We start from the raw sequence: 27,875 nt of genomic DNA on the forward strand, positions 1-27,875 counted from the left end.
TGCTAAGAGTTTAACTGGAGGAGGTTGTGAAATAGAAGTAAGGCCCTTTGTGAGGAGACAGACAGGACTCCCAGACCAGAAAGAGCCAGGTCATTGCTTGTAAGCACTAAGACCTCCAGAAGTGAAAAAGAAGACATTCTTGGAGCAGAGACAGAGCTCACAAAAAAGAAGCTTTAGCATGCTGCATGGAGTTTGAATAGATTTTTCTCAGCTCGAGCAACCATTCCCTTCTGTCATTCCTTAGAGGTCACACCTAAAAGCTAAAAGAATCAGACTCGGGCCACACCATTGAGATTGACAGCAGGTGGGTCTCTGTTTATGCCAAAGGGTGTTGGAAATCAAAATAATGTCTCATCTTGCTACCAACCCAGCCCACTCATGCCATGTGCGGTGGAAGCATATATTTGACTCTCTTTTTAATATTCTCCCTAATTGTTCTCCTCCTTGCCCATTCTGTCCCACTCTTTTTATTCTCTAGTTCCCACCTGTTCTTCTCCACATAACCTCCCCAAACCCCTCCCCACCAGAGTCTGACAGCACCTGAGTTGGATGTAGCTACAGGGACTGAGGTAGATTTGGGTGCCTGGGGGGTGCCTTTGTGGCTAGGCTATGGGATTTCCAAGATAGTCATGAAGTGGAAATAGAGCCAGGTTGCCAAGTCCAGGTAAGACCTGCCAGGAAGGCAGGACTGGGAGAAAGCCGGAAACCAAGTGACAGCCAGTATCTAGAGAGGAACAGAGCCGTGGACACTGAACTGATGAGCAGGCAGGGTTTTATGTGGCTCCTGTGGCCCAGGCAGATGCATGCTTTTCAGGGCCAAGGCCCAGGCTAGGGGAGAACACCCCAGCTCTGTGATTCCCTGCTCCACACTCCAGCCCTGATGCCCACTTCAGACTCTTTCTTGCTCCCATTCATTATGCACTGAGATGTCATTAGGGCTGCTGAAACAAAAATGCCAAAGACTAGTGACTCAAGCAGCAGACATTTTCTTCCCATAGCCCTGAGGCCTAGCAAGTCCATGATCAAAGTGCCAGCTGACTCCGTGTCTGATGAGGTCCTGTTTTTATTTCACAGACAGTTATCTTCTTGCTGTGTCCTGACATGGCAGAAGGGATGAGGAGCTCTGTGGATCTCCTTTATGAAGCCACTAATCCCATTCACAAGGGCCCCACCCACATGACCCAATTGCCTCCCAAAGGCCCCACCTCCTGATGCCATCACATTGGGGATTAGATTTCAACATTTGAATTTGGGGTGGGAGTGGGGTGTGTGGGGGGAGCATAAGCATTCAGTCCATTACACACTTGCTTCTTCAGTCTGCTGAACTTGATGGGCATGGCCTATTCTCGGCAGGTACATCCCTTCCATTCAGAGGGCCTGTAATTGTGGTAAGAGACTCCTGCCATCTGCCTCAGTTCTTTGGAGTCCCACTAGGTAGACCACTGGATCTGGCCCTGCTTGGCTGGGATCTGGACATTTACTCGGCATCAGGTTCTGTGCCCAATTAGATCTGAACTCAGACAAATAGAGGGAAGCCAATTTCAAAAGGATGGAAATCACTTAAATACCAACATTTCCATTCATTTAGTAACTTAAGACCCTTGTTCAGTTAAGTCATTAAAAAGAAGATGAAAGTAAATGGAATGTTTTTTGTCATGTGTATTAAAGGAACACACAAACTTCTACAGTCTGCCAGGACTGAATATTTCACTTCACAATTTATCCTGTGGTCACACCAATCTAGTCTCTACAATTTTTTATTGTTATTATTTCCTATTATTAGGCAAATCTTATTTGCCTGTGGTCTGATTCTTTCATGTCTGGGCTTGTGGGCCTGTGTTAACTTGCAGGGTTGAATTATTTGCATTGTATTTACAATCTTATCTACCAATTCCCTAGCCTTTTTCCCCTCAAAATGATCACTAATTGAAAATGAATTAAAACCTGAAACCCAGGGGTGGGGACAATGGGTGAGAAGGGGATTTGGGAACTGAGGGTTGTCTCTTTGTATTTTGTCCCAGAGTCCTAGACCTCAAAGGCAGAGGAAAGTGGGCATTCCCACTCACTCCTCCCAGCTCTCAGCTTAGAAGGAGAGGGAAACCTGAAGATAACACCGATAAAAACACCAACTCCACCCAAATGACTCAAATGAAGGCAGGTCTGAGAGTCTTTGTTTTTCTGAAACACAGAAGAGAACTGTCCAGCTGCCTGTGCTCGAATAGGAACTTCATAAATCTGCAGAAAGTCTCTGACCCTTTCTCTTTTCACTTTGGCTCTGTTTCCTTCTTTGCTGAGGGTCCCTATTTGTCAGAGCAGAAAGGAATTGCATCCGTCACTTCTGAATCAGACAAAACAAAAATAAGTGGACAGCCCTCCTTGGAAAGGAAGAAATAGTGGTGAGAGTTTTTTTTTAACCACCCATGGCTTGTTAGGCAGCACAAAGTACATTAGAGGAGGGTGGCCAGGATTTCAGATATGTAAAGGGGAGCAGCAATTTGAACGCCAAATGGAGTGGGGGTTGGGTAGGAAAAGCGAAGGTTTGAATTCAGCCTCATGGTTCTCCCTCTCCCCCTGCAGGTGAGAAGAGACACGGAGACAGCAGCTGAGCAGCACAGGGACACGCACGTGTAAATGTGCATGTGTGGGGCCGAGCCCACGTACACACTGTTACAAGGAGAAACAGAGAAAGGAGACCAAGATAAGAAAAGAAAAGGGGATTGAAGCTGAATAAGAAAATACTCTGGGCAATAATAGTAATAGTGAGAATCACACATGGCAGTCAGCCATTCAAATGTATTTATAAGCTGCTACCGTGAGTACGGCATGTTCTAGGCTCTGAGACACACCAGTAAATGAAACTGAGCACCTACTTGCAAGGAGCTTATGTTCTAGTGTAATACATGTCAGACACATAACACACATCATCTCATTATCGACCTTACAAGGTTGTTACTGTCATTCCTATTCTACAAATGATGAAATTGAGGCACAAAGAAGCTTTAATAATTTGCCAAGTCTCACAGTAGAGCCAAGACTTAAACTCAGGTCCGTCTAACTTCAGAGCCCCTGCTCAGTCTGTCCATGAAAAAGAGGGGTTGGGTTAGTTGATGTCTGAAACCCCTTCCAGCTCTACAGTTCTCTTATAGGGAAAAAAATTCCATATTGGTATCCTTCTCCCTCCCAAGTACCTCTTGTAGAGATAAGCAGAAGCTCAGTAGATGTTCAAATAGAGATGAACACCCAGAGTAATTTCCACACTGGGTTCCAAGGATTACTTTCCAGGGATTCTGAAGTTTTCTTTGAGAATTTCACTTCTGTGGAACAGATTCCTTGAGGACCAGAGAGAAGCACTCTGGTGTTGCCCTTGGCCAGCAGAAGGAGGGGGGTGGGAGGGTCTGCTGAGGGTCAGGACTCAGCTAGCCCAGGCAGTTGCCTTTCTTCCTGGAGGTACAGGGCTAGGGCAATCCCAGAATAGGTTTGGTTTTTTTTCTTTTTTAATGGCTATCAAGTCAGTACCTTGCTCAGGTTAATGCCTCCTGAGGCTGGGAGAGGTGGGAGGCAGTGGGGCCCACCTGGAGCCCAAGGCTCAGAGCCTAGGAGGGCAGGTTTGAGTCAGGCTGCACCAAGGACTCTGAGGATCCGGCTAGAAGGTTTGAGGGAGGAAGGACGTGTCGCTCACTGGTAACCTGGGACAAGCAGGGTGTCTTGGTTTTTCCCCTTCACCCTGACTCACCTCACCTGAGCAGTCAGCCGCTCTAATGTGGGCTTTGTTGACTGGAAACGTGAGGCGACAGCAGGAGCCCAGCTCACCCAGTGGTTAAATGTAGCCTAGGTCCCCAGATAAGCTTAGTAAACTTATTAAATTACAGAGGAAAAATCGAGATGGAATATTAATTCTGCCCACCTCTCCTCTCAGCCTAGGGAAACTGCCTTCCTGGGTTTCACTTTTCAAAGGCTGAAATAGATACGGAGATTTCACACTTAATTGGAGGAGCGAAGTGCTCACTTCAAGTCTTTTCAAAACCGTTTGGGTTTTGAGCATAGTGGAGCCAGCGGAGACTCAGTCACCATCTGGCCTGAAAGTGTTAACTTGGAGTCTCCTGTCAACTCTAGACATCTGATTCAGAAACAAAGAGAATTAATGTCGGAGGCCCCCTTAGACAGCCCCTCCCCCTCTGGCCTGTAATTTGAGAGCCTATATATTGACTTGCTAGGTATTAAAAAGGTCTGAGAGGTCACCTGCAATGCAGAAGCCCAGGTGCCAGACCTCACCCCAACGGGCAGGACTATCTTATCAGCCAGCTGATAAAACTCAGGAAAGTCTGGCTATAAGGAACAAACATTTGTAAGTCCGATACCTTTCAGTCCCTAACAGATTAGGCAGAGAATGTGAGCAGGGCAGAGGGTAGTTAGCAATCAACTCTGGGCACTGGAGCCAGGTTCCTGATCAGAACCTTCCTGGGTTTGTCCCATTTCATTGCGAAGAATGCATGCTGTGCGTTGACCTGTTTAGGAGGCACTTTCATATCTATTGCCTCACATGACCCTCACGACAGCCTGGTGAGACAGTTTATCATTATCCCATCTGACCGCTGAGGAGACTGAGGTGCCCAGACGTGGTGACCTGCCTGTTCACTCCAGCAGCGGAAGTGGAGCTCAAGTCTTCTGATTCCAGAACCTGTGTGCCTACCACATACAGTTGTGGCCTTGACTGGTTCTCACTTGGCTATGCTTTAAAGCTCCCCAAGAAGGCCCCTACTTTGCCCCCCAACCCCCTAGTCACAGGCCCTGCTCCCGTGGCAGATGAAGCCAACCAGAATCATGTGAAGAGGTAAAAGGAGCCAGCAACCCTTACGGGGATGGTAGAGGGGCTCCTAATAGCCCTTGCTCCAAAGTACATAAATCCCTGTGGTCTCTCCTGGGGCTTGGAATTCATTCCTTTGGGTTCCTAAGTCTTTTCTGTTTATTCATTCTCCCTAGGAGAGGTGATTCAATGATTAAATGCAAATGAATTAGAATGAAAGACCTTGGTGTCAGAGGTCACTGATGGGGGCGGGTCACTGACTTCCTTTAGTTCTGGTAAGGAGAAGGGGTGGGTGGAACCTGGAGGGAGCCCATCCTTCTGGGGGCCTGGGTTCCTCTGCTGCGGAGCTAGGATGATTTCGGACCTCCTTCCTGCTTGGACCTCTCACGGCAGTATCTCCCTAGTCGAGAAGCCCCTTAGGCCCTTCTTTTTCAACCCTTAGCCACCAGAGTGGAAGTATTCTAGAGGAAGTAACTTCTAAGATAAGAGGAAAGAAGGTGAGTAGCTGGAGTCAGGAAGCAGCCCATAACACAGCCTGAAGGTGAGCGTGGACTTGTGTGTCTGAGTAACTGTGACCCCCAAAGCTTAGGTTACAAGAGGCTGAGAGACAAGGCTCGAGAGATAAGCAGGAGCTAGATCACAAAAAGCCTTGTAAAACTATGTCAAGGAGCTTGGGCTTTATCCTAACAGCAGTAGGGAGTCAGAAAGGATTTATAGCAAGGAAGTGGTGTGACAGTATTTGTGTTTTAGAATGTTCCTGCTGGTGCTAATGTGAATAGATTGGAGGGAGAGGGACAGGAGAAGATCATGGGAGGCAGAAGGCATGGGAGAAAGGCTCCAAGTAGACATATTTCTGCTTCCTGACCCCTTTCTTCTAACCTGGGCTAGACTGGTTGTGATGGCTGTATTTGCAAGAGCAATAATAATGGCTACCATTTATACGTGCTTCGTGTGTGCCAGGCATGGTGTGGGGTGCCTTGAATGCTTTCTCATTTAAGCCTCAGAATAACCTCAGGAAGAAGAACCATTACAACCCATATTTCACAGATGAGAAACCCAGGTTCAGAGAGGCCAGGCGTCTTGCCCTGGGTCTCACAGCTGGTAAGTGGTAATGCCAGGGCCCAGGCAGAAATGAGGCTCGTTCTGAAGCTCCTGCTTTTAACTCCTCGATGTCCTGCCTCCTGAGATTGGCCATCACAGCACAGTGAGTCTGTGCTCCGCAGTGGGGAGATGGAGCCTTCTGAGCCAGCTTTCTGCAGCAAGGAAGAATGAGAGCAGTCAAGAGGTGGTACAAAAGTGATTTTGCTGTGGCTCCCTTTTAAACTAACAGCAGGTGTGTCTGGAGAGGACATGCAGTCTTTGGGAGTGTTTGTGCTCCCATGGCTGGTTCACCTTTGCTGGTCAGAGGAGAAATGGAGCTGGGTCTGGGGCAGGGTCTGGTGCTAGTGGCTCTGCTCTCTGTCTCCCTCCCACATGAAGGGGCCTCTCAGAAGACTGGGGGCTTCAGGAACCACTTCCCAATCCAGGGGACCCAAGAAGTCTCAGTGACTGGAGAGCGCAGAGGCAGAATGGCCACTACCTCTTTTACGCGCTTTCCTGACAGGCAAGCAGGGCCCCATGTTTGGAACAGGGAGGGCTGGAGGGCACCCAAGGTGGTGAGAGCAGGGACAGTGCTCCTGAAGGGTGGGGGGAGAAAAAGGGCAGACTCTGGTCACCTCTGGTCCCCCAAAGTCACCGGAGCTCCTCAAATGGAGCAGTGAAATTCAGTCACTTCTGGCCAGTGATAAGGAGCAGGGCAGTTTCTTTGCTTAGAGCCAGAAGTGCAGGCTTCTGATCTGAATGCTACCACAGAGAGATGGGTAACCTTGGAAAAGTCCCTCCCCAGCATCCTGCACCTCAGTTTCCCCACTGAGTGAGGTGAGCCCTAAATCCCACCTCTTCTCAGCTTTGGTGTCTGAGTCTCCAGGGCCTGGGTGAGGCTGTGGTCCAGGGTGGCTGCCTTCATAGCCCTCACAAGCCATCAGGGCTCACCTTCTCTCTCCGGACCACTCCAGAGTCCCTGGGCTGCCCTGGGGCCTTCCACAGCCTGAGGTAGAACAGCTGCCTGCCCAGGCTAGGCCAGCACCCTGCTCCTGCCACCCCCGCACCCTCCCCATAAAGATACATACCCAGTGGGGTTTACTCTGGCAGTTGGAGGATAGGGCTGGCTTACACCTGCAACAGGGCACACTGATTAGTTCATTTTGCATTACCTGGTTCTGGGGCCCCCAGCTTGACATGCAGATTTATGTAAAAGAGACCTGACATGCAAATGAACCGGGTCTGTCACTGTTTTAGTAACAGGCAGGGCTGCATCATTGGTTACTCACACCCAGCTGTTCTTCTCATGGCCCACTGGCTCTCCCAGACCAGGAGGTCCAGCTCCCCCTGTGCAGCCTCTGCTCCACTCCGAGCCCAGGCCAGGTGAGAAGTCAATTTGACAGTGAGGTCAGAAGGAAGAGGAGGCTAGAAACACTGCTTCCCCAAGGAGTTTCTGGCTGAGTTACTTGTTGAAGGACAGAGATGAATGGAGAGAGAGAGAGAGAGAGAGAGAGAGAGAGAGAAATACACAAAATAGCGAGGAAGCTGACCGAGACAGAGGCAGGCAGGGGTTCAGAGGGCTGCACATAGAGCAAGCACGGACAGAGGGACAGACGGAACGGCACAGAGTCAGAGAAGGTGAATAGAAGAGCAGAAGAGAAGCAGAGACAGGAGAGATGGGGACGCAGGAGGGGGATGCTGATGGAGGGGGTGGAGACCAAGAAAGGAACAGATTTCCGAGTTGCTGCGGAGGAAGAAGTGAGGATATAGCAACAGCCTGGCTGCAGGGAGGAAAAGCGAGGGAGGAGCTGGTGATGATGACAGCTTGATGTTGGGGAGTTGGGAGAAGGAATCACGGGCGGAAGTGACGGGAGAACCTGTGGGGAGAGACTGGAGCTGCCCTCTTGGAAGCGCTAGTGGCGGCTCAGCTGCCACAGGCAGGCACCTTGCTGCCACCTCGTAAACCCTTGATTTGTATCCATCTCTCTGTATTTATACACACACTTATCTAGACACAAATGTATATAAACCACACAGGCACAGATGGGGCAGAGGAAAGCATTCTAGAGCCATCAGGCTCTGGAAAGTGAGCTTGAAGGGTTTGGGGACAGCAGTGCGTTTGTTCTAGAAGAGGACCCAGAGGAAAGTTCACACGCCCCACTTCCTGGCTGGCCTGGTTGGCAGCCAGCAGCCCTGGGGCCAGGATGCTCCTTCTGCACCTGTCTGAATGGGGCTCCCCACCTCCATCCTTCAAATGCATTCAGTTTGAGCCTGAAAGCAAACAACATACAAGTCAGAAAAGAAAGAGGAAAACTTCTCTGTTCCCACAGCCTCTTTTGTAGGGAAACTGACTTTGTAGGAGGAGGGAGCCAAGTGTAGGTCCTGGGTGGGTGGTCTTGGAGTCTAGCGGGTGAAGGCTGGGAAAGCTCCCTGTAGCTTTTGGATAATCTCCTCATAAATCACCAGAGCTCCGAGAAGGAGATAGGAGGGAAGTCTAAGTGGCAGCAGTGAAGGTACCCTTTAGAGGGCCCGCAGCCCGACCTCATCATTTCATGGAGAGGGCACCGTGGCCCAGAGGGTCCGATAGTTGGTCAGTGCAGAGTTAGGCTAAGGGACTTTTACTAAGCAATTATTGTTTCCTCCAAATCGCCCCTGGGCATTGATGACCGTCCCCTTTTTCTGTGATTCCTCTGACTTGCCCACATCAGTGCTGGACACACTCACAGGCCCTTTAAGAGTGGGTACTGTTCTTACTCAGAGACAGTTGAACTTCATATACATTGTGAAAGTTATGGGTGCAGACCCTCCTGCACACTTTTCACTAATGCCCCAGAAGAGCTAGGGCTCAGCTTGGGTCACCTTTACCCTGTCACCAGCTAGTACTTGCCAGCACCCTGTAGATAAAGCAGACTCCTCAGTCCAGTGAAGGTGTGAAATGTGAGCCAGGGCAGTTCACCTGGCAGATCTGCTTTAAGATGGGGTCTCCAAGAGCCCCCACCCCACCCTAAACACACCTGGAAGTGAGGGTCAGTTTCTCAAATTCCCATCCCTGCCTGTGCCTCATCCAGTCCACTTGGTTTGGTCATCCGGTCCACTCTGTCCAGCCTCAAGTGTCACCTTCATGTTAATCTCTAGTTAAGTGGTTTTTAATTTCCTGAGGTGAGAGACTTTCTTGAGAACATGATTAAGGGAATAGGGATTCTCCCATAATAATGTCCATATCCACAAGATTTCACACAGATTGTCAGCTCATGGATTCTCTGAAGCCTTCAGTCCAAGACAGACTGGCATCTTTAGGCCTTAGGAAGCCAGTGTCCATGTTTGGAGGTCCCAAGACCCCACTCATTTCAGAGGGAAACTGGCCCTGGCAAGGTGGTGTTCAAGGACACTTCCCACAGAATGTCTCCTTTTCCTCTTTCTGTCTCAGAGATTCCTTTCCAGGCAACTATTTCCATATTGATAGTCAGATTTAAGCTACTACTATCCCCTGGCTGCATATCACGACAAGCCCAAAGGACACACAGTCCAAGTTCATTTCTCCTTGCCCTGAGGATGCCACCCCTGCACCTTCCTCCTCCGTCTGTGATGCCGGCTGGGTTTGGCTCTCTCCCAGGCCAGGCCTGTGTGAGCCCTGGAGCCTGCCGGAGCTCTGGAGGAAGGGCAGAGGAGGCGATACCCTCTCAGAGAGTTGAACACTGGTAGCCTTGTTCCTTCACCAGCCAGGGGAGAGCGTGGATGGCCCTGTGCTTGGAGAAAGGGCCTCTGAGGGTGGGTGGAGCAGAGAAAACGGAGGAGAAAGCAGGCAGTGGTGGGCGGGCAACCAGAGTGGGATTCTCTATAGATTGCAGCCCCCAGCACTGCCCCGCTGCCCTCCCACCCTGCCTCACCCCCATTCTATGCCCAAGATCTGGTGATAGAGGAGGTTGTGGACTCTAGGCCCTGGGCCTTGCTGTTGATGGTAGGAGGCCTCCGTGTGAAGGAATGATGGGAGGGCTGGGATCTCTCAGGGGCCAGGGCAGGAAGGGGCACTGAGAAGTCAGTGTGGAAGGTGCAGGACTCAAGGTGGGCTGGGAATCAGAAGAGTGAGAGTAGGGCCCTGGCCAGAGAGGGGCCTAGGCAGCCTACGGCGTGGTCCAAGCATCCAAAGTGCCTTTGCATGGAGAAAGCTGCAAAATCTTCCATGGAAGCCAGGAAGTTAGAACTCACACAGCTGATTATGGGGCCAGAGGAGCGATTTCAGAGAAAAGATTGAAAGAATTAAAGTTGGCTTAGGAGGGAGCAGAGGAGAGGGATCTAGGGGTATGTAGGGGCTGAGGGGGTTGTCTGCAAAACTCCTGCACCCTGAGCCTGGCTGGGAGGGCTTGTGGGGTGGAGGTGGGGAACCTTGTGGAGGTGGAGCCTATGGAGCAGGGGCAGGGGCAGGCTTGTCTTCTAGGGGGGATTCTGAGGGGCTGAAGGTCAAAGTAGACAGGTATTACTAGGGGGGCCTGAAAATAGTGAGAATTCTGGGAGGGGACAGTGAGGGGCCAAGAATAGAGTTTAAGCCCCAGTTTCCAGTTCAAGCGTGGCCACCAGGAGGAAGAGGTTGGGGGTTTTGGGGGTGATGGGGTTGGTCCTCTCAACTATTCCTGTCTTCCAGGCCTGGAAACTCCACCTCCAAATCTTCTGGCTGAGCAGGAAAGAAGGGCAAGTGCACAGAGGATGGGTTCTTGTTAGCAGAATGTGTCACCAGCCATCCTGGGGCTAAGGGACAAAGACAGGGGCTATTGTCTCAGGAGACCCTAGGTTGAAGGGCAAGGACAGCCCTGGGTCATGTCCTTGTCCTGCTTTGGGTCTAGACAGCAGAGTCAGGGCCACAGGACAGCTGGCTCAAGCAGACTCTGGTGACTCCTCTGCTCTGCTGTCTGCTGCGGTCACACAGGCGTGCTCACACACACACACACACACACACACACACACACACACACACACACACAGCTCAGCCATATTTGCTTGGTCTCATATTCCCTCTCTCCCTTTCTCATACACACACACATACCCGCACACTTAAACATACATTTAAATAACTTGCAGACGTATATTAGCAAAAACATTCCATCTGGGCTGGGATTTCTCTCATTGCTTTGAATTCCCCTGAGTTTTAACTTGAAAAAAAAATAGGAAGAGGCAAAGATTTGACTAATGTTGGGTTAAGGTTTTTTTTTTTACCCCTTTCTTTCTTGGTTACTGACTGCCAAGAATTTATGTTTGTAAAAGGAAAAGAATTAACTGTGTTGATTAAGAGGCAAACTCCCTGGAAATGTTCTCTCTTAACCCTTTGGTGCCCTCTCAGTGAAAGATACTGGGTTCTGTGTTGCAGGGCCTGACATCCGTCCCTGGGCTGGAGGCCCAGAACCTTCTGGGGGTCTGATCCTCCCCAAGGGCAACTTACGGAGCAGATGCAAGCTGTGCCCTTCTGATGTGCAAGTGTGTGTGCCTCTGAGCAGATGCATGTGTAAGTGGTGTGAGAATCTGTGTGGGAGCACGGGTACTGTGAGTTTGTGTGTGGGAGAAGAGTGGGTACACGTGTGTGTATGCACATGTGGGTGAGTGTGGTGACTGCACTTGCATGTCCTTCAGCAGATTTGGGGTGGGCTGGGAGTCTCTGTGGCCTGCTGGCTGCATGGTCAAACCCCAGGAAGGTGAGGGGATTTCATCTTGATCAAATTAGCAGGAACTGATTTGGCAGAAGAGGTGCAGAGGGGACCCAACACAGAGCAGGGCTGCAGGGGGCTGCAGGTGGGAAGGATTTAGCTGAGAAAGTAGGTCTTTCCTGATACCCAGTAGCTGTTACCAAGGACTAATCACAGCTCCAGGCTAACCCTGGCTTTCGGTCAGTGTCCTGGCATGGGGGAATTTTATCTCTTTCCAGCTCAGCCTGAGCACCCACCAAAAGTCTCCCCTCTCTGTTTTCCTTCTGCAGCTTCCCCAGCCCTTAGGAAGAGCCTGGGCCACATGACTTCCAAGCTAGGGCACCAGATGGGCTGAAGCCTCTGGAGCTGGAATTGGGGCTGAGGGGTCTGATGGGACAAAGGTAGTTAAAGGAAGAAAGAGAAGAAAAGAGAGCTTGCCAGCAGCTCAGAGCCTCGTGCATATGCATCCAGCTCTACAGAACTACTCAGTTCCTCTACCTGCTTAGCCAGTTCCTCCTTGCTCTTCAAATCTTAGATGTCACCTCCTCGAGGAAGTCTTCCTTGCCTTCATAACTTAGCTTTCCCCCTCTTTTGGGACAGCACGCTGGGCACACAGGCACTTACCATATAGTGTAATTCTTATGTCCTCTTGTCTGTTTTCTCCACTGGACCCTGCGCTCCTTGATGATAGAGGCACTGTCTTCTTTATCCTGAATCTCCAGTGCCTTGTGCTGAGCCTGGCACATAGCATGGGCTCAGCCATTGCTCATGGAGTTGGATGTAAGGCCCTAGACTGCTGAAATCGGTGTTAGTCACTCCACAGGCTGTGGTCTAAAGCACCTTGTGTTCACACCCCCACTGGGACACTTACCATAAGACCCTAGGATTATTTGCACATATATTTGACCCTCTCAGTTTTCAGCAAGCTGCTTGGGGCAAGGATTTGGTCACAGTTATCCCCAGGGCCTAGCACAGCATCAGACAAACAGTAAATGACTGATAAATGTTAGATGAATGAAAGAGTAACCATGGCATGGTAAATATCCAAGAAAATACATTGAGTAAGCTCCTGTGGCTGTAAAGAGTGTTAAGGGCTATTGTACAGAGAAGAGACTATGGGCCAAAGCAGGGTGGGAGAAACACTGAGCACCTAGTATGTGCCAGCCCTGACCCCAGACCACACCAGGCATCTGGGGCCATTATTTCACTTTATCATTTCCTCCCCGCTGTGAGGCAGGGGTACATACCTCATTTGACACACAGGAAATTGAGACTAAGGGAGATTAGGTAACTTGCCCAAGGTCACACAGCTGGTATAGGCTGAGTGTCACTGTCCCAGGCCCACCCCATGCCTCTGTCCAGGCAGTTCGGAGACACTTAGGAAGAGTAAAACAGCCAAGCCATGGGCTGATGGAAGATGGTGACTCCCATACTGTCCCGGTCTCACGGTTTAAGTTTTTTTTGGGGTGGGTAGGGGGTTTGAAGAGACAACTTTGTATCAGAACACTAAGAGATATTCCCTTGAATACCCATGTTCAAGAGACAGTTTCTACCCAGCTTTGGATCTTGGGTCCGGAGGGAGCTGACATCCTGGGATCCCCATACAACTCCTCTCATAGCCACTGCAGAGGCTTCCTCCCTGCCACCTACCCCCACCTGAGGCATGAAATCCTCCCCCTCAAACTGCTCTTTACTTTGCACAACACCTTATCATCACCAAGCATCCTTGCACCCTCAGCTCATGAGCCACAGCCCTGCTCACATCGGCTGTCAAAAGCAGGCAGCTCAGAGACAATCAGGTCCCTTACAGACAAAGGAAATGAGGCACATAGTGGGTGAATCATGTTGGTTGCACCGTTAGATTTCTAGGCAGTGGTACCAGAGGTAGACCAGGATGGGGACAGGGAGGATCCAGGCTGCTGCAGCCAAGGAAATGGAGGAATTAGAGGGATGAGTGACTACAGCTTTGTGTGCCCAGGAAGTCCCACCTTGAGTCACCTGCCTTTCCCTGATGGAGACACTGCAGCTTCCCTGCTGTGGTGACTCATCTCCCTTCATTTCCTCCCCAAGGTGCTGTCAGCCAGGTCCCCCTCCTGGCTTTCGTGGGATCTGACTCAAGGTGCGTTTCGGGTAGGCAGTGTCTGTGGTACCTTCTGGGGTAAGGCCCACATCTCAACAAGAGGAGGCATTTGAGAATTATTCATGATAAAAGAACGTGAGCAGTGCATTTGGACTCTTCAGAGAAAGATACAAAATCTACAGGGGTGGTGGCAATAATAATACCCAATTATATAACAGCATCAACAATTACAGCTTGCAATTCTTTAGCACTCACTTTCAAAGAGCTTTAAGCACCTTTAGGTTTATTAGGCTATTTGATCTCATAAAAGTTCCACAAATGAGTGGTGATAGTTATTATTACTTTTTTATAGATGAGGAAACTGAGGCCCAGAAGAGTGTTAAGTGATTTGCCCAAGGCCTTACAGCAAGGGAGTAAGGAAATAGGGCTGGGTTCGTCCTGTCTCTAGAAGTTTCTCTAGGTGTTTCATGCATGGGACCTTTTTGGTGTGTACATTCCTACGAGGCAAGGTGTGGACAGAGGAGGTGACTGGCAGCAGGCTCAGAGAACTCTCCTGTACAAGGTCACTCAGAAACCGTGAGTCAGGCACCTTCTATTGAGGTCAGTTTCCTCTTTCACTTCCCCAAACAATTGTTGGGGAATGAGCTCACTTGTGACCTATTCTCAGATGGGTTGCTGAGGGTATTTGCACAGTTGCCCCTGAAGGTTTTAATATTAGTTGTGATCTGAAAAGGAGGTCAGTGCTCCTAACCTGGGAATCCTCGCTCCTGTCCCACCAATACCCCAGCCAGGTGTGGGGTCCTCTCCGTCACCACAGCCTCTGCCTGGCTTCCTGCCCTCCAGTATCGTTCCCGTTCAAGCGGGTCCATGACCAGTCTCCTAGAGCTCTCCCTGCTGTTATATATTGTCAGCGGAACCCCACTACTTCCAGCTTCAGTGTGACATCCAAGGCTCCACCCAGCCCGGTCCCAAACTATCCTCCCAGCCTTGGCTCCTCCCCTTCACCCTCCAGCGTGAAACCCTGTCTTCAGTCAAGATTGTGGGATCTGTCTAGACATGCATTGTTTTCAACTTCACAGTCAATGGCATATCATTCCTTTGGCCTGGAAAGCCACTCCTACCCACTCTGTCAACTGGATTTCTATCCGTCCTGCAAAACCCATGACAAATGTGGCCTCTTTCATGAGGCCCACCTTGATTCCACCACCAGGAAATAATCTCTTCTTCCTGGGATGTCTCACTTGGTATCTAGGTCTCTACGCAAGCAGTTCTCTGATTGTGTGTTGTGATGATGGCATAAAGCTTTGGATGTTTGTAAGGCTTCAAAGATTGCAGCATGCTACAGTCAGTACCATTCATGTGTGTGTGTGTGCACGCATGCGTGTGCACATTGGTGTGAGGGGTGAGCACAGCAGCTACACAGAACACCTGAACACAAAGAAGGGATTGAACAACTGATGGGTTTGGAATGTGTCAATAACTTCCACACTGCCAATGAACAGAGTCACATGTCATCCTCGGAGGAGAGAGAACACTCAGTATAAAGTCTATAAACACACCTGAAGGAAGAAAGGGTAGAGCAAGGAAGTGAGCAAGAGTGTGTTGATCATTTACTATATTCCAGGCACTGCGTTAGAGGAGAAATTTCATGTGAACAATGAGCTCACTTAACCCCCACAATAGCTCTGGGAGATTGGGATTATTGCCCCCATTTTGTGCATATGTACTGCTGAGGGTCAGATTCCTCAAGAAATAGACTCCAAGAGGAAAACCCGTGCGCATAAGTTAATTGGGGAATGTTAGTGGACCAACCCCTAAAAGGCGGAGTGATGAAAGGGACTGGATAGGGGGAAGTACGCCTGTGGGATTGCCACAGGCCACAGATGCTCCCATGGGGCACACTGAAGCTTGGGTGGCCCTTCCAAGGTGTTCCTCCATTGAGGCAATGGGGCTGGGTCATTGTCCCTTGGGAAGGGACATAACAGGCAAAATGCTCCCTTCAGCCAAGGGCAATTTCCAGGGAGGGACAGCACCCACTCCACATACAACTCCAGACCTGAGAGGTGCCTGCTGTGCACGCATACAGCACTGCTGGCAAGAAGGATTAGGGACTGACCTCAGGCTTGCCTTGGTCCTGAGGCACTGGTTGGCTTTCACACCACCTTAGAAGACAACCTGAAGATGTATCTTCAGGGGACCATGTCCAAAAAGTCTCCCATGCAGATCACCCCATGAACAGAATGGTCTCCCCTTTTCCTGAAAGATCTTGAGTAGATCTGGTGTCAAATAATAGCAGTGAAAAGGCAGGTATGGCTCTCTAGTTACTGATTTTTCTGTTACTGTCTGGTTCTTACACTCTTGAAACTTTGGTGGTGGACTCCAAGTGTAATATTCAAAATATTTAACAATCAGGAAAACAACCCTGGACCGGTGGAGTGGGTGCTGGCAGTATGAATCCCAGCTGAACATGAATCAGACCTAGTGGGTCCCAGAGAACAAGGCTGCAGCTACCCCTGAGGGCCACGTGCTGGGGAGAAGCCCAGCAAGGGCTTTCTTTAATAAACCAAATTGATTAAACTGGCATTTGATTAAGCATCCAAGGTGGAGGCATTAATTTTGCAAGCACTATGTGTTACTTTGCTCTGTATTCTCCCATATTTAGCAGAGTTAGATTTGTTACATGTAATCTGTGTGACCCTGGGCAAGGCACCACCCTGCTCTCGGTCTGGATGTCCTCACACAGAGGTTTCCAAACCCCATTTCTCCTTGAAATGGGAAAATCTGGCAAAACCCCCTTAAGGAAAAGGGAGGTGAGTGGGCTGGGCCCAACAGAGCTACTTCCCTTTTATTTGTTTACGTTTCCATATAGTTTCACTTAAAACAGCGTTCAACGTTCCTCGGCTACAAAGCCTGGGAACCACCAGGCTTCTCCATAGCCGAGGTCCTTACACACAGCTCTGACATCCTCAGATGGGAGTGAGCGAATGGACAATTGGATGAATGAACAAATGAATGAATGAATGAACTTTGTGCACCTAGCTGATGTCCCTGGTCATGTCCATTCCAGATAGCAGATGGCCAGCCTTCCTGGGTAGTTGGGAAATTCACCCAGGGCCAGATCAGAGCTCTCCCGATGTCCAATCAATTGCTGGAGACTGTCTCCACAGCCACTGAGAAAGCCTCCTCCCCCCAGGCACCTCAGACGCTGCCAGGTCTGAAGCACTTGTCGCTGACTCTCCCAGTTCATTGACTCAGCTGATGGGGATACTGACAACAGCAGCAGGAGTCACCGGCGGCTTTGGCAAAAGAATCACTGGGTTTTCTCGGTGTGTGTCCCGGGCTGTGTCACCAGGTCTTGTGCTCTAGCTCCCCTCATTGCAGGGCAACGGCTCCCAACTTTGGCCTGGCCCTCCCTCCCATCCACCCTCCTTCCCTTCCTTTCATTCCTCTAAGGCAGTGATTCTCAATCTTGGCTGCACACTGGAATGCCTAAGGAGATTTAAAAATCACGGATGCCCAGAGATTCTGATTTCTTGGTTTGGGGTGCGGCCTTGGCAATAGGGTCTGAAAAAGCGCTCCAGGTGATTCTAATATGCGGCCAAGGCTGAGGAGCACTAGTCTGAGGAGACGGGCTCCCAGCTGTGGCCCAAACCGTTCCTAGCCGTGGGATTCAGGTGTGTCTGCTGGACTTGGGGACGTGTGGGGCACAGGGGTCTATTAGCAGTGAGGAGGAAGACAGGGAAATGGAGGGAAGAGCTCCTCTCCATAGCCCTTTCCATGACAGTCCTGTGGAGAGTGGCTTCAGACAAGGTTTGAAGGGGTCTTCACAGGGGTCCTGTGAGTCCCAGAGAGGGCAGTCCTGACTGGCGTCCAGGTGACAGGGTGTGACAGAGCAGGGAAAGGGCACAGAACCATGAGGTTCCAGTGCACTGAGGACACCAGGTGGGCAGTGCCACCCTTTTGGGGGAACTTTGAGGCAAGGCCCTGGGCACTGGCAGCAGTATTCTTACCTCCAGCAGCATGGCCCACCCTGGGTGGCTGTGGGCTGTGTGGTGTCAGAGCAGACAGGGTGGAGCAGTGAATATTTGGTAAGACATAGCATCCATTCTCCATGACAGTCCTGCTCACAAGCACATTCGGGGTGATCTCAAGGAGTCCCCAAAATGGCAGAGTGGGAGCAAGGAGCTCTGAAATCTGGTAATTTCGTTGATGGGATCCTAGTTGGACTTATGTGGTAGTGGGGTGTGTGGACCCTTGGGTCACAGATACAAGCCATAGTCATGGAAGTGTGACAGGAGGTGGTGTGTAAAGCACCACAGAGGGGCCATCCTGCTCTGAAATTGCCCCTGGCTGGAGCAGTCCTCCAGGAAAGCTTTGAAGCCAAGGGCTCATGGCCCAGTCACGGTCTTCCCAGAAGAAGGCTTCTTTGCGTGCAGGTTCTCAATGGGATTGTTTGCTTTACTTCCTGTGCGAGTTCTTTCTCTCTCTCTCTCTCTCTCTCTTTAAATTACATTTTCTCCTAAATTAGAAAACCTCTTTAATTGTTAGCAGAAGCTGGGGTTCTGCTCCTTGCATGGACAATATCATTAAACACTGGAAAATAAACAAACTGGAAAAGTTTAAGACATTTTCAAACCCTTTGCTTCCCAGAGGGCGTCTGGGGCCCCGGGCAGGACAAGGTTCTGCTGGCCTGGGTTTATACTATGTTGATGACTTGACCCCTCCAGCTGTGAGAAGGCAAACTGACGGCAGGGTTGTTTTTACTAAACTTCCCAGGCTTGCAAACTTGATTTGGGAGGCATTTGCGCTGATTTGCACTGGGGTCTCCAGCGACTGTGCCGAGCTTCCTCCTCAGGCAGAGAGCATGATGGGAGTAGGCCAGTGGCTCTTGTAGCTGACAGCTGTTGTAAACCATCGCTGTCCTCCAGAGTTATTCCACAGGGCGCAGGGAGGAGAGGAGAGCCATGGGGGTGGTGGGGGTGGTGTGTGAGAACATTTCTTTCCATCTTGCTGAAATGTGAGTCTAATGAAATGATAATGAGGTTGTGGCCTTTAAGCTCCATTGAGCTCCTTGCGCATTGTAATTTTTCCCAGAGTGGGGCTAGTTTTTGAAATGATTAAAACTATGGATTCCTAGGCCTGTATGGCTTGAATCAGAATTCATTAGAGGCCCAGAGGTGAGGAATAAACATTTCTGCCTTGTTCAGCCAGGAGGCAGACCCCATCTTGTGTGAGTCTCTTGCCTGCCCACCCACCTCTCCATCAGGACCCCTGGCTGCATAGCTGGCTGGTATGGGAAGCACCGGCTATGCTGGCAGAGAGACCAGAAGGAGGGTCCAGCAACCAGAGAGTGACAGGTTACAGAAGTCCCAGCCATGAGACCTGGCCTTTACCTGGGACCTCTTCCCAGTGTTGGAGGAGGGAAGCTCTCAGTGTTCCGTCTTGGCCCTATTTTCTTCCAGGCCTTGTAAGTGAAATGCCTTCTCTGTGAAAAGAAACACCCAGAAACACAGAAACACTCTGAAGTGTGACCCAGAAGACCTCAGTAAGGAGAAAGTCCAGCTGGCAGTGGTGGCTGACAGCATGGCCTGAACTTGGGTCTTTTGAGCATCATCTTCCTTGGGATAGAAAGAGGGGTTTTTCCCTCTGATTTTTGTTGTCACCACTGTGCTGGCTTCCAGCATTGTAAGATTACTTCTTTCAAGTTTGGTTCAAGTTCTCTAGAACTGTGACAGGCTGAAATCTTAAAAAATAACTTTACCTTGAAGCACTATGGAGGTTCCTCAAAAAATTAAATATAGAAATACCATACGACCCAGAATTTCACTTCTAGGCATTTATATGAAGGAAATGAAAACATTAACTCAAAAGGATATATGTACCCCCATGTTCATTGCAGCTTTATTTATGACAGCCAAGTCATGGAAACAACCCAATCTCCATGATGGCTGAATGGATAAAGAAAATGTTATGTACATGCAATGCAATATTATTCAGCTGTAAAAAAGACAGAAATTCTGCTATTTGCTATAACATGGATGAATTTGGAGGGCATTATGCGAAGAGAAGTGAGTCAGGCAAAGACAAATAGCATAGGATCTCACTTATATGTGGAATCTAAAGAACAACAACAAAAACAATCAACCAACCAAACAAAAAACCAAACTGGGCTAAAGGCATTAAAAGGTACAAACTTCCAGTTATAAAATAAATAAGTCATGGAATGCAGTATACAGCATGATGACTGTAGTTAATAATACTGTATTGCATATTTGAAAGTTGCTAAGGAAGTAGATCTTAAAAGTTCTCATCACAAGAAAAAAACTTGTAATTATGTATGGTGATGGATATTAGCCTTTTTGTGATTATTTCATAATATATGCAAATATCAAATTATGTTGTACAGCTTAGTGTCATGTCATATGTCAATTGTATAGCAAAAATTTTTTTTTAAAAAACCTTACCTGATGTTAAAGGAGGCCAAGAACAAAATAAATACAGAAAATGGGGATAGCATAAGGATGAGCATGTTCCCAAAGTATAGGTGTCTTGTCCTTCCTTAGCTCTAGTCTTACCTCTGTTCTTGCCTTAAGAGGCTGAGGCAATTTACATACACTTGGTCTGGTTCTCTGCCTGTGTCCATATGGGAGCCACCATCCTAAAGCTGGTCAAGCTCCCATCTTAATCTCTTCTCCAACCAGCCTGATGATCACAGTCTAACGTCTCCTACCTGGGGCCTCCCGCTCACACTGAGGTTCTGGTCTGAAGACCAGGCTCTCTATCCATAGCAGACTAGGGATAGTGTAAATGACTTAAGCAAGCAGCTGGGGTGCTGTCTTTCACATGGGGCAGAGCAGCTTGGCAAGAGTCTCCTTGACTGCCCTCCTCCCCTTTTCCAGCCTCACTGGGCAGTCATGGTTCAGACTGGAGCACTGAGGTCTGTTGCCAAGGTCACATACACAATGGTCACATCCACATTTTGGAAATGATGTGATATATGTCCAGTTCTCCTGCTGCTCACCTTTGACAAGTCAGCTCAGGCACCACCATGCTGAAGGTCTCTCTATACCCGGGGAGTGGGGTGTCTTTCTTCCTGCTTTCCGAAGCGCCGTGGGTGTGGGGGGGTCCTCCTTACCACATTGTGTTGTTATTCCCATCTGTTTCTCTGTGAGGCTTCCGCTAGACCATGGGCCCTTGAAGGCAGGGTTCACGTTTTATTCTCTTTGCATCTCAGCACCTGGCACAATATCTGGCCTGTAACATACTTGGGTGGATGATGGTTGAGTGAATGGATAAAGGAAAGAATCCATGATGGGCGTCATATGATTCTCAGGACAGCCTTGTGAGCCAAGCAGGGAAGGAATATGAGGCCTGATTTTCTAAAAAAGTAAAGAGGGAAAAAAAAAGAAACAGAGCCTCCAGGAGGGTAGGGCCTTGCTAAGGTCACCTGATTCCTGGAGCCGTGCCAGGGCCGCAGTGCAGTCTGGTAGTGCTGAGAGGGGTGCGTTCGCTGCCCACACTTGCTCTAGTCTCATAAGTCGCTTTGCCGTTTGAGAGTCTCTCCTGAGGTGCCTCCTACACAGGTGGTTCCCAAGCAGTTCATATTAAGGTCCCCTTTTATTTTCTTCCCTGCCCCACCCCCAGCCCCCAGGCTTTGAAAGATTTGGCCTAGCAAATGAACTGCAATTATGCAGTAATAATGACTCCATTTTCTCATTTTTATTAATAAAAGACATATGCAACGTGCCAGTCAGTGCTTTCAGTTGAGAGAAAACGAGTTTCCCCAACTAGGTGAATAGAATTCCGCCCAGATGCGGACAGAGAACAAACCACTTTCTCTGGCTTGGGCTGGGAATCGCAAGGCTGCGCTTGACAGCCTGCACGCCATCCGGCGAGCCAGCCATGCAGGCCGCCTGCCCTGGGTCTCTGCAGTTGAAGGAGACAGGGGCCATTTCAGCTGCTCCCAGCTTGCTTTCCCGTCCCTGCTGGAATCAGCAGACCCTGACTTCTGGAGGAACGTTACTGTGATGTGTCAGCTGCTCTGGGAAAGCCCAGAGTGATGTATTCCAAGACCTGTCAGGAGAAAGGGTTTATGGTCAGTTAGGAACTGTAAACTCCTTTCCACGGAATGGTCGGTGGAATTTTAATACTCTGTCTCCCTCTGTCTGGGCACTTTCTTCTACTCTTGGCCCGCTGCTCGATGCATATGGAGCAGGGCTCATGTTTGAGGGTCCCCAGGGAGAGCACACAGCCTCTCTCTGTCCAAGTGTCACGGCTGAATATGGGAGATGAAGCTCAGACAGGACTGGGGCCTTCCCGCTGCTCCTGGGCCTTGGCAGGGCCCCTGCTGTTCAGTCCTGGAGCCCCCCTCCCTCTCAGAATGGAGTGAGGCCCTGAAGAGGGCTGGAAGGAGTGGAAAACTAGGACTCTAGCTGGGCTTCTCCTTCCTTTATTCAGGCAACAAGCACAGAGGGCCTCCTCACTGAGGGCCCTCTCTGTGCTGGGCAGGGAGCTGGGAGCTGGGGCACCGAGGGGCCCTGGGCCTGCATGCATGGCAGCCCTACCTGAAACGATTCAGTTGTGATCACCCCACAGACTGTAAGTAACAAACAGGAAAAAGGGAAAAGGGGGAAATAAGAGAGAGGAAGTTGCCGGGAGGAAGCACTGTAGCCAGGAATGATCTCAATAGGAAATGAAACAAACACCAGGCTCCATAAACGATTTGGAAGGCGCAAGTCACCCCCTTCCCACAAAATGGCTCCCAGCCCTCCACTGCTCTCTTAGGTGACTTGTCTACCACATCGACATCAGTAACTCCAAAGTCAATCGTTTCTTGCCCAAACTTCACTTTTGACAGCCAGAACCCCCGTCCCACTATCTTTACCTGGAGGCCCCTGAGGCAGACCGTCCATGGGCCCAGCTCACCACTCCTCCTCCTCCCCCAGACGGTGAGCAGGCCAGGCTGGGCTGGTCCCCATGTCTTGGTCGCCTCTGCCTCCCCAGCGCCCAGTGTAGCCTCTGGCATGTGGTGGGCATCGGGAGCATTTGCTGAAAAATGACCAGTACCATTTCATGGAAGAGGCAGCTTCTACAGGATCCATTTCCCTAGTTTCCCCCTGAAACTCTCCTCATCTCTTCTAAAGACAGACCATCCGATGGCCACAACTCTCAAAATTGTTGTTTTAATAGAATAAAAATGGAACCAGTGCGATTTCTTCATCCCACAGGGAACTCCTTTGACCAATTTGGGGGTGGAAGGGGGGTTGTCAGGACTTGCTTTTGTATCCTATCTCTTCACGGCATAGGGCTTGATTTGCATATGTTAATACGGAGAACTGTAGCTATTTAATGAGAAGCAGTGGGCCTTGTGGGTGAGCGGAATTCCTCAGAGTATTTTTTTCAGATGTCTTAATTCACTCTCTTTGTTGTACTTCGGCAGATCCAGGTGTTTGAATTGAGTTGGTCCTGATCCCCATTCCCTTCCCCCAAATCTCTGAAACCACAGATCTTTCTAGATGCCAGACTCAGCTTTATGTCTGGAGGGAGATGGGGGGAGCAGTCTGCCCACTTGGGAACAGCCTCAAGGAGATGGCCTGAGGGCCATGACCCCAAGCCCCAGGCCAGAGAGCCCAAGCCCAAGGGCCAAGGGGTGGGTGTTTCTGAGGGGAATGGAGAGGAGAGGATAGAATTCCAGAGACAAGAACCCTCTACAGAGACGGCCTGCTGGGCTTCCAGCCCTCCATCTGGGTTCCACTAAAAACACATTTTGTGTGTTTCTGTTGCTCCTAAGTGTGGGTTTATTTCAAGGGGAAAATTATAAAGAAACATCTCTGCCTTTATTTCAATAGCAGCTCGTGTTTGGGTAGATTCTCATCTGTCTGGCTTGTCCTGCCTGGGCTTGAGTGGGGTCCCCGAGAAAAGAGGTCCCAAGAGACCCTAGGCTGCCAGTGTCCCAGGCTAGTGGGTCTGTCACAGAGTCTCACCTTCCCAGCTGATAGCAGCATCAGTGGCTGAAGAGACTCCTGGGGGTTTGAGATGAGAGGTGGGGACTGGGGGAAGTACAGGGCAAGGGAGATCTGCCGAGGCTGCCCCACCCAGGAAATCTCCACAGACAGAAAGGCAGTGACAGTGTCCCCACGGGTAATTGGAAGCCTTCTTCTCTGAGGCCAGGGAAGCATTCGGCATGTGAGTCTGGGGTTTGCCCTGATAGCAAGCCAGAGGTAGCAGAGGCCTATCCTGAGGATTCAGGTTCTAACCCAGTCTGAGAATCCCCAAGTTTACTTAGAGCCCTTAACCTTTAATCAGCCCACATGCAGAGACACAAAGAATGAATGTCAGAGCTAGAAAGGCCATGAGACACCCTGCCTGGTCCTTTTATTTCATGGATAGGAAAACTGAGGCCCAGAGGAAGCTACTTGCTCAGACCACACAGGGGACCAAGATCTAGATCTAGATCCCAGGCCCCAGTGCTGTCTGGTACTTTTCTGCCATGCTGCTTGTAAAGGGAGGTGGATGGCCACGTCTCCATGGAGGAACCCAGAGCTCTAATAAACATGCTGTTCATGGACTCACATGGATGTGTGCATGCAATACGTACACCGGCCCTAGGGCCAGGTCAGCAGAGTTCAACCATCCTCCCCCACCTCCCAGCACAACCTAGTTTCTCCCTCTGGGTCATCTTGGACACATGTGCTGCAGGCAGAACACCATGGCAGATACGGTCCTGTCTTTGCACAGAGCTAGTGTCAGACACAAAGAGAGAATTCGAGGCCCAGACCCTAGGTCCTGGCCTTCACCCAGCACAGAGCAATTCTTAAACAGCTCTTCTTCCTCTGAGAAGGGCCTCTGCAATGACTCAAGTCCATCTGCTTTAAGAAGGATTTGATTGCCCCCTGGTGGCCATATATGACATCTTCGGTCCCCAGGGCCTGACTATTCATTCATCAAATACATATAGAGCCCCCAGCTGTGGGCCAGGAAAAGGTATGGTCAGTAGACTGAGAGACTGATATGCAAAGCAACAATTACAGGTTGATTAGCGCTATTAAAGAGGTAAATTGAGGGTACAGTGGAAGCTAAAAACGAAGGGAGGGGAGGGGGTGCCATTCCAGCCTCTAAGCTAGAAGCCTAAGAAAGACTCCTCAAGATGTAAGTGCTGACATGCTTCCCCTATGCCATAAACAATCACTAATTAACATTCATTTGTCTAGGAGTTACAGTATGCCAAAAGATTACACTTGCATTTTTAGTTTATCCTACTCATGGTCTCATTAGGTATGTATAGTTGCCCCTATTTTACAGCTGAAGGAACTGAGGCTCAGTGATGCTAAGTGATTTGCTCCAAGTAATGGTCTTGTAATTGATTCTTATTTGACTAGTATAGTCTCCAAAGTACTCCAGCAGGACCAGACAATCTACTGGGAGGTGGGTACACCAGGCAAGGGTTGATTGTGGGTGGGGACTGACCTCCTCTGCCACAGAAAGATTGGCAAATTAGGGGTTTGGAAAACTAAGAGGCTCTTTCCCATTCCCAAGGAGCAGGGTTCTCATCTCCTAGAGCTGTGCAGTGGTGTTTGGTGGGCCTCACAGGACAAATGCAAACAGGAGAGTCCTGTGCCAGCTGGCTATTCTCATCACAAATCTGGAAGTCCTCATGGACACAGAAAGCAACATTTAACTTCCTCTTCACCACCTCCAGGCATGTGGTCAGATCAGAGCTCTGGAGCACAGGGTGAACCCTGAAAGGCCCTCCTGGATGGGATCCTTACAGCCACAGTAAGGTGGTCGGCTGCCAGGCAGGCAGCCTCATGGTCCACAACTCCCTCAGTTGCTAAGCATAGGCTGCAAGTCCCAGTGGACTCCCTGTTAAAGGGGAATGAGAAATCCGGTGGAGCTATTTAAAAACAGGCAGAGTAGAATGACTGACAGCAGTAGAGCACAGATTCAGCGGTATCTGGGAAACCAACCTCTTCTGTCAGCCCTGGAGAGAGAGACCCTGCGTTCCTGGCCCAGGGGGGATGTGGGTCCAGTTGGGCTCCCCTGTCATCCTTGTGCCCCAGAGCTAGTTCATCAAGGGGCCTTGCCGACTCCTTCCCCAGAACTCTCAACACCCCGGCTGCTAGCCTAGGGTCCAAGTCTTGTCATTGTTTACTTAGAAATTGAGTTTATTTCACCAGCACCTCGACCCACCCTGCTGGGCTCCCTCAGGGAGGGTCTGGGCCCCTGCATGCCTGTGGGAAGGAGCTGGTAAAAGCTGAGGGGAAAGAGCGGGGACAGAGCTGGGATAAAGAGAGCCCCAGGAGGTGAAGCCCGGGTGGGCTTGAGGGCTTGAGTGTGAGTGGCCGCATGCACTGGCCTGGCAGACTGGCCAGGCAATGACTATGAATACCACTGTCCAGGTGAGGGCGGATGGTAAGACTCTGCTGGGGGCTCAGAGTGCCTTGTACCTCCCCCTGAGAGTCTAGGCTATGTATTTTCTAGTGAGCTATAAAATGGAGATCCCAGGAAGGAGGGTGTTCCAAGGGCAGGTCCTGATGAGGAAGGTCCCTTCGGATCAAAGAAATTGGCAAGGGGAGAAGGATTTAGATTCAGTGAACCTTCACTGACAGCCCTGCTACAGACCCAACACTGTGATAGGCACTTACTCACATTTAATCTAATTTAATCCTCACCACAGTCCTATAAAGTGATGAAACTCAGAGAGGTTAAGTAACTGGCCCAAGGTCACAAAGAAGGCAAGCGAAAGCACAGAGATTCCAACCCAGGCTGGTTCATTTCAATGTGGTTTGTTGCAACAGCTTCTTCTGATTCCGCAAATTTCTGGACATGATGTGGAGACTTCCACGAAAGAGTCAAATAGTTGGGAAGCCACACATTACGGGGAGGAAGTGCCAGATATTTTTATGTAAGGAGAGTGCCCCTGCCATGGAGTCTGATTTCCCTGCCAGCTCTCCCCTATATCCCAGGACATCTCTGGCGTGCATTTGGTTTTGTCAGTGCTCTAGGGAGCTGCATTTTCAAGGACTCCACCACTCCCCAAGCATACAAATGTCTCTTTCATTTTTCCTGTTAAGCAGATTTAAAGAATGAACTAAGAATCTCGGCCACCATTAATTTCACGGCCTACAATTATTTGCATCCCTTTTTTTGCTTGAGTCATTTTAAAAAGCCCTTATGATTCCTTTAATCCCCTTTGGTAGAGCGATTCCATTCTCTTCTCTCTTAACCTCCTATCCCCTGCATGTTCCCCACCCCTCCCCCAACATGGAAAGCTTTAAATAATGCAGCAAATTCTTGTTTCATTTCCTTTTCTCTGTTTCCAGATGGATTTTTCTCCCCAGAACATCCATGGGAATCATTTCTGTCAGCTGTTTCACTGGATGTCCCTTGGCATTTACACTCATCTATCCTCTTCTACCCTCTCCCCTCACCCTACCCCCCTTGAAATTGCAATTTGCTATTTTAATTATAATTCCTTTTGCCACACTTGAGGGTTTTTCCCTTTGCAGTCCTCCACCTCGCTTAGATTTTAATCCTTTCTGCCAGTGCCAAGAATTTGTTAAGATTTTTAGAGTCCTCTGAATTTGTTTCCTTCACGGTGAATAATTCTTCTTGGTCTATGTATGATGCTAGTTATTAAGGTGCTGTGCAGTGGGGCCAGGGTGCCCCAAGTTAATGAGTGGCCCCATCCAGATGCAGACTGAATCACCTCTCTGGAGATGTGGTGACCCTGGGTCTGTCTGGTCACTGCAGTCCTGGGGCTGACCATCTCCAAGAGCTGATGGAGGCCCTGGGGCAGCTGGCCATGTGCCTCTGCCTCCTTGGCCAGCTGGTAAGAGCTCCTGGTACTGTCTTTGGGTTCCATGCGTTGCTCCTTGTAGGCTGGGCTGGGCTGGCCTTGACCACAAGCCATCTGGGTCACCTGCAGCTGTTTCCCAGGTGCCTGCTGGGCCTGTGGGTTGAGGCTGCAGCTGGAAATGAGTCTGGGCAGCAAGTGAACAGGGAAGCAACCTGTGTGACTAGGAAGTTGATGAGGCCTCCATGTGAGGGTTGGACTGGAAGGCACTTCTCTGATGCATCCCAGGCATAGAGGCTGAGATACTCACCATGGAGAGGAATGACTTGAAAGCTGGCACCCATCCTATCTGGGCTCACAAACCCATCTTGTTCTGTCCTTCAGGCAGGTATATAGGTCAGTACTAGTGAAGGTCATTTACTGTGGGAGCATGTAAACTTTGAA

This window comes from Manis pentadactyla, chromosome 1, assembly GCF_030020395.1.
Source record: "Manis pentadactyla isolate mManPen7 chromosome 1, mManPen7.hap1, whole genome shotgun sequence".
Lineage (NCBI taxonomy): Eukaryota > Metazoa > Chordata > Mammalia > Pholidota > Manidae > Manis > Manis pentadactyla.